At 43.7% G+C, this 7,790-nt stretch overlaps 1 long non-coding RNA gene across 2 annotated transcripts; it reads left to right on the top strand.

Annotated features, from left to right (window-relative positions):
- The first annotated feature begins 6,470 nt into the window (after positions 1-6,470).
- On the top strand, positions 6,471-6,975 carry LOC119289933. Of its 2 annotated transcripts, none has more exons than XR_005141659.1 (3): positions 6,471-6,567; positions 6,656-6,791; positions 6,879-6,975. It is a non-coding gene; the product is annotated as an uncharacterized LOC119289933 (long non-coding RNA). The 2 variants fall into 2 exon arrangements; XR_005141660.1 differs by having other exon boundaries at positions 6,502-6,567; positions 6,661-6,791.
- Positions 6,976-7,790: the final 815 nt, after the last annotated feature.

The following is a 7,790-nucleotide window of genomic DNA, read 5'->3' as shown; positions in this document are numbered from 1 at the left end:
CGACAAGTTATCTCTGCATGAAGGAGAACTGTTAAGTCCAGAAGAAGGGACTAAATACGGGAGTGCAGCTGGTGCATTACAGTAACTAACATTGACAAGACCTGACATATCTTTAGCTGTTAATAAGGTCTGTCAATTTCTGCATGCCCCTACTTCTCTGCATTGGACAACTGTAAAGAGAATAATAAGATATATCCAAGGGAGTACTGAAATAGGTCTCAAGATATGTAAGTCTCCTTCAACACTAGTAAGTTCATTTTCTGATGCAGATTGGACTGGATGCCCAGATGGCAAGAGATCAACTAGAGGTTTTGCAATCTTTTTTAGATCAAATCTTGTATCCTGGAATGCAAAGGAACATGCCATAGTTTCACGCTCTAGCACTGAAGCAGAGTATAAATCTCTAGCAAATGCAACTGCTGAGGTAATGTGGATAGAAACTCTACTCGATGAGTTGGGTATTGGGAGATCACACAAGTCATGTTTATGGCGTGACAATCTTAGGGCAACATACCTTTCCGCAAATCTTGTGTTTCACGCAAGAACAAAACACATAGAGATTGACTATCATCTCGTCCGAGAAAGAGTTGCACAAAAACTGTTGGACATTCGATTTATTCCAACAGAAGACCAAGTTGCGGATGGATTCACCAAGCTCCTTCAAGTCAGATAACTACAAGCCTTCAAGCATAATCTAAACCCTGATACGTTGAGATTAAGGGAGGATGTTAAAAGGTAAGCTAGTAGTTGTGTAAACGTTGTCACGTATATTGTATGCCTGAGTTGTAAAGCGATGGCACAGGTTGTTAGCATGGGATTAGCCTTATCTTGTATAGGTTGGAGTAGGGGCAATGTCTCGCAACAACCTGTGCATGATGTACTTGATCCTCTGTGTATTTAACACGAACGCGTCCCTGCCAGGAAGGCATACGCTTCCACGCTTTTCCTTCTTCTTTCAACGAAATGTTTATTACTGTATGTAGCCTCTTACTACTAATACTATCACAGGACCACCATATTTCTTTTCCCAGCATTCCCCGATAAATCAAGCCATGTAAGAGCATCTCCAACAGTCGCGTCAAAAGACGTGCGCGCGTGGTATACTGGCATTTTAGCGTGCGGAGGATGTTTTCGCGCGCTCCAGCGGAGGCAGGAAACTAGCACGAGCGGGAAAAAGCGGCAGCTCGCGCGCTAGATTTGGCGCACCGCGTCCGGCGCGCTTATAAAATTGCAGCGCCCTTTGCCGCTCTCTCGTTGCTCCCTGTACCGCTTTCTCTCCTCGCCGCCGACACGCCACCACCGCACCACCATGCCGCCGCGCCGCCGGGGAGCTTCGGGCTACCGCGGCGTCCGCGTGCGTCCGTCCGGCACCTACTCCGCCGAGATTCGGTCGGGCGACGTGCGCCTCGGCCTCGGATCCTTCGACACCGCCCAGGAGGGCGCCCGCGCATATGACGCTGCGGCGTGGCGCCTCCGACAGTCCCGTTGGGACATGAACTTCCCGGATGTGGCGACGCGGGAGCGGGCACAGGAGTTGGTGCCTCCCCCGCGATTTATCACCGACGAGGATCTTCGCGAGAACCGGAGGCGGGAGCGCCGTCTCAGCCTGGCCGAGATGGACGAGGAAGCCATGGCGCTGTGGCGCCAACGCTTCCCGCAAGACATCATCAAGGAGCAACAGTTCTTCACCGAGAGGAGGGTGGAGAGGGAGGAGAGGAGGGAGGAGCGAGCTGCCTATCGCGAGGACAAGCGAACGCGGAAGGCGGTCGCTAAATTCAACATCGCGCTAGGACATGCGTCGTCCTGGGACTCCAACGACGAGCGGTTCCTTGACGCCTACACTCAGACGTCGGAGGAGGAGACACCGAGGCAGAGTCCGAGTCTGAGAATGACGTGTAGTAGTAGTTTTTCGTTTTATATCTATCGTAGGAGAAGACTACGAACTATCTATGCACTATTTTGTATGGTAGAAGCAGGCTATGTGACGAAATATCTCACATTTGTATTATCGGAACCAAATGTGTATCGAATCGTAGTTCACATAGTAGGCGTCAAGGAAAAAAAAGATGAAATATAGCGCGCCTGCTGGAGCGGCTCGGGCGTGCTTTATTTTGCGGCGGCCGTTGAGGCCAGCGCACCGCTGCGCGCAAAAGCTGACTCACCCGACACTATATTCTGATTTTTAGCGCGCTGCGCGTTGGACGGCTGTTGGAGATGCTCTAACGAGCCAAGTGTGTACAGTTGTGTTTGGTAGGCTAATGCCATTTCACAGTCTAGTATCTCCTCCACTCAGCTATATCGAATATACATACACATGCACGGTGTCTAAATATTGTCATATATGACCATGAATTGCTCAACTGAATAAATCCTAGATAAAAGAAAACCATTCCACATACAACGAACAAGAGTACTACTACACATTCAGGAAGACTCATGATTAGTGCACAGCAGCAAATTGAATCAATCTAACCCATGAGCTAATAATATCTTTCCACTGCCAACATGTGGAAACCATGTTATGTTTGTGCCTGGCCACTATTGTCCACTAGTACTACTTAATTACATGCAGTTTTTGGCAGAATAATTAGAGGACGCGAAGAAAAGAAGCTAGCTACCAAATGCTGACATTTGTTACTAGTAGGAACGTACCTTGACAAGAAAGGAGCAGCTTCAGAAACAGAAACTTGGATAAATCTTTGAAATAGTCCGATCAGCTTCTGCTACAGTATACTGGCACTGCTACTTCGACAATTTCCTCCTCTGTAAGAAAGGAATGAACAATCTGCTGCCTTGTTGTGTTCACAGTGTCTGCGGGGCCCTTTGCTTCATGCTGCTTTATTGCCACTCTACCGAATCATGAAGCACCGGCACTCTGGCAGTATGCTGATTTGTTTGCTATTACTAAAGAAGATTCTCAACCTTGCAGGTTTCCATGGTAGTTAATGCACAGCAAGAAATTGACATTAGGATTTTCATCGATAGAATTTTGGAGTCTGATGATGTACACGGTAATTTTTCTTCCTTGCTGGGTACAGTTTCGACGCGTACAGCCACAAGACACATCGGCTGCATTACCCAGGCTTCAGTATATGGCTGTTAAGTTAAGAGTGCACAACGCTAAGCGTCTAAGCCAGACAGACAAGCCTCTCTACCAAATCATGAAGCACCGGCAGTATGCTGATTTTGTTTGCTTTTACTCCCTCCGTCCAGAAATACTTGTCGGAAGAATGGATGTATCTAGACGTATTTTAGTTTTAGATACATCCATTTTTATTCATTTCTCCGACGAGTAATTCCGGACGGAGGGAGTACTAAAGAAGACTCTCAACCTTGCAGGTTTCCATGGTAGTTAATGCACCGCAAGATATTGACGTTAGGATTTTCATTTTTGATATAATTTTGGAGTCTGACGATGTACACGGTGATTTTTCTTCCTTGTCGGGTACAGTTTCGACGCGTACAGCCACAAGGCCCATCGGCTGCATTACCCAGGCTTCAGTATATGGCTGTTAAGTTAAGAGTGCACAATGCTAAGCGTCTAAGTCAGACAGACAAGCCTATATGTTATGGCCACTACATTCTAGCACAACAAATGCCCTGTCCTGGCACCTGTCATAAATCATATTTTCATATATGATAAGCACTACCTTGGTTTATCATCACCTGAAATGGGACCAAACGCGCATACACCCAGCATGAAAAATTTGCATCAAAGCTTACAGTTTTGTTCCGTTTTTGGACATTATAATGTGATTTCTCTGTGGTTAACATATCCAAAGCTGTAGTGAATTCATTAGTTACAGCAATGATAAATAAAGGTAACTAGCTCAAAGGTAGCATTTGCCAAAATACTGAATGAATAAAGTGAACTAGACATAGCACAAGTAACGCAATAACCAGTCTGATTGAAGACTTTAGTACACTAGCAGGTTCACAATATGCACTAGGATTTAGGATAATCATAATAACTGATTTTCATGGACAAGGAGGCCGATTGCAGTACAAGTTAGCCCCTGGAGCTAATACACGCATGTCCAAAACTACAGCCAGTGCTAGGCAAACAAGAGCAGAGGTTACAACATTCTTTGGAAATGACATTATGCTTAAGCTGTGGGGTTTACCAGGCATTGCTCCGAACAGGAAATCAAGCCAGCAGGAGTGTAAGCAGTAGCAAATTGAGCAGCATGATAGTGATGGAAAAAAGGAGAGGAATAGCAGCAGGAATAGAAGGATTTCGGTTCCAGTAGCAAAAGTCAATCCTTAAACATCGCAGAGAGCAAGCTGGACAAGGAGGCAGGAAGCATAGGAGTTCGGGAAGAGAGATCCATGTGTTGGCGAGTGCTAGCTGGGTGTGTGCCTCCTGTTTGAGAGGGAGGGAGGACCTTTGCTGGGCAGTCAAAATATGTGCTCGGTTATGGTGGCCCAACTGCAAGGTAATGCTAACACATCTTGTTACTCTTTCTTCAATTTTGATAGGTTTACGACAGTTCCATTCAAGCACAAATATGTTTATGACATTAATTCAAAGTTGTAAAATACATATGTTTATAATAGAGTAATTATTCTTGCACGATTTCCACATATATGTGTTGCTTTAGCCACACAAAAATGTGCAGTGAACTTGTTACATAGAACACCCTAGGTATCGCCACTGGCATCGACTAGACGACGCCCATCACTGACACTCTTCTCTTGGGAGCATTGGCCCAGCTCATTGCCGTCGCATCACTCTCCCACCATTGCTTCTGTCTGGTCTCGATCAGATATTTTGGTTGATATGTGAGGAGGTGAGAGGGCAGGCTAGGGGAATGGAATTGGAAGAGACAATTGTAGAGCGACATCGTTTTTGTTCCTATTTCTTTTCCTTTTCAAGTGTTACTTTTTCTTCATCAGTTCATCTTTAAACTTTTGGTTGTCTCAGCTTAGCTTGCAGCTCCAGCTTAGATTTGTCAGATTTATGGGTAAGCCAAATTGTTTAAATTTATATTGTCCAATTTATTTATAGGTACCAATCACCCAGATGCCTTTCCTAGACTGATGCAAATGGAGCTTGCAATCAGATCCAAAAGACTAATGAAGCTGGAGCTGTCAAACTGACGAAAGCAAGTACAGCCACATCTTAGGCTTGAAAATTTGCATATGGACGTGGGAGTCCCCTCATATGTATATGGCTTTCATGTACACTTTGAATGGTCCAGGAACATTTGAATTTTTCTGTGTGTTGATTTTCTTTCCAAGAGTATTTGCTTTGTGTCCATAGACATTAGGTTAGTTGTCAAGTTGATAATTAGACGATTAGATCACTGTATCAATCGACAATCATCTCGGGAAAGTATCTTCGTACTTTTGGTAGATAATTGGTACTTCTGTAGTTGCGCGTTTTTATACTTATATATTTGTAGCCACTTTTATTGTGTTCTTTGTTCCTTCCTTTTTATCATACATATATAACTAAAAGTCAGTTTACAGGAAAACGTCGGTCTCATCCCTGGCCTTCTTCAGTTGAGAACATGACTCTGCTTTTTATCACTGTTGGAGGATTCCTTATTTTCAGAAGTCAGTATCACAGCAACAGGCACGCAGCTTGGCCAACTCATTATTTCTACCGTCACCAATTGTTTTTTTTGTTGCTAGCAAATGTAGTTTGTCGTGATTGTATGAAAGATGCTAGCTAGAAGCCGATGTATGATTCTCACGTGCATGCTAGCTAGAAGCCGATGTATGATTCTTGGTGTATTCTTGTGTGTGTCCATCGAAACAGAAGGGAGGGTCGGGCTCCAGTCATCCAGATCCTATTAATGGAGTTCAGCCACTTTGAAAAAGGTGATGCTTCACATTGTAAGTTTCGTTGTGGTTGTTGGTGTTTTTTCTCGATGTGTTTGCATGAGAGTTGTCTGCTTGTGCATATTCAGCTGTTCGAAAATGCTTGTCATTCGTGTGCCAAGTTAACCAGCTAGGGAAAGTAATAGAAATTCACTTGATCACATGGTAATAATGTTAGTAGGTGTATGTAACGCTAGCTGATTAGAAAGTCAACATGGCCTCGGTTAAACATACGTCGTTTTTTAGTTGCTGGTCAGTTATGCAGCTTGTCTCCAATAACCTTTTTAACTCAAACATGCCATCGATTGGTCAAATAGACAACAAGGACACGAAACAAATGGAAAGAAAGCAGCAAGTTGTTAAATTCATAATTATATTTATGTGATTTCTGCTTTCATTTTGTGGAACCTAGCTTGTGAAATCTTCCGTCTTCCTAACTTGAGGGCCTCTTGTGGTTTTAGCAATGGACTTGGCTCTAGCTCTTGAAAAGTTGGTGAGTGAGAAGTTCACAACCTGAACACCATAAGTTGTGCCTTCATGCCTATTACAAGGAAGTTACTGTAAAAGGGATTTGTGTGTGAGTTTGACCAATTGAATTCCTGATTGATTTATCAGAACCAATACATGCAATGCTACATCACACCATATTTTAAAAGTTCATTGGAAATTTCAAAGATAGCAACGAGGTGCAATGGTCCTCCGCTGAGCGACTTTGTTGAGAGTCAATTTCTTTAGGAGCAGGTAAACCGTCTTCATACAGAGAGATCTGCCATAAAAGCACTATTGTCTCGAAACACTTCATGACACTTTGATCTGATACTGCTTGAAGAAAAGGCCTAAAGGTGAGGACAGGAATGCTCCAAGGGAAGATGCATGTAAGGTCACAAATCATAACTCTCATGTAGCGGATCAGCCAACCACTGGATGTGTTCCATGATTTATTTATTTCAGTGGTTTACAAAGTGGTATGTACGGTGCACACGCCCTCCAAAGGTATAGTTTCTCTTCAGTTATCTCCTTACGATTTCTTTGATGCTTGCGAAAATGCGAAGGCTTGATGTGAACTATGGTGCCGACAGGATATGAATGGCCGGACAATGCGGCATTTTTCTTTTGCACCAAAGAATCTCAGACCATCATGCTGTTCTTTCCAGTTTGAATCTTCTTAGAAGTTGCAATGTAAGTAGGAAGATAACATACACAGTTCATTTTTGTATGTCCAATTAATAATGGTTTTGTGGTTGACATTTGGGGATGATGATATCAACAACTAAATCAATGGTAAGAATATGTATGTTCCATTTTCATCTTATTAGTGGGCTAAATCCATGGAGCTTTGATACGTTATTATTGATTGATAGTCATCTATATATGGATTTTTTTAGCCTTTTGTTTCTCCTCATGCGGCTACTGTATCAATTCAATTTGAGAAGCACATTGTTCATGCGCCTATATGTTGTATACTAATATGCACTGCTGGAAGTCGGTTGCTATAGTTAAATGGATCAATAATGAAATACTCATTACTGCTACCAGAGTATATTCCATCACAATGCCCGGGCACCAATAGTCAAGAGTAGGAAGTTGTAGATAAAAGTGATAGGAGGTAACTATGAGCATGATCTAACAATGGGCCAATGGTAATTTCTGTGAGGGAGAAATGACGCTTGGAGAATAATACATAGTATATTTTCTTCCGTTGCAACGCACTGGCATCTTTACCTAATAATAAATCACGGGTTGAGTCTGTCGGGTTCACCGTCGCGACAATTTGCAAAGAAGTCCCTGTGTTATTTGATATTCAACCCGCACTCACGTCCGTAAGTGAAAAACGGTTCGCCATTGGAAAAAAAATCACCTGCCTCCTCTCGTACTCCATGCCTCTGGCTCTTCGCCTCGCTTTGCAGCGGCGGCGACCCACCCCGTCGTCCCTCACGCCGGAGGCGGCCGGCCGGTGGTTGGTC

The sequence above is a fragment of the Triticum dicoccoides genome, chromosome 4A (genome assembly GCF_002162155.2).
Source record: "Triticum dicoccoides isolate Atlit2015 ecotype Zavitan chromosome 4A, WEW_v2.0, whole genome shotgun sequence".
NCBI lineage: Eukaryota > Viridiplantae > Streptophyta > Magnoliopsida > Poales > Poaceae > Triticum > Triticum dicoccoides.
The sequence above is the reverse complement of the archived record's forward strand: the minus strand, read 5'-3'. Positions and strand labels throughout refer to the sequence as shown.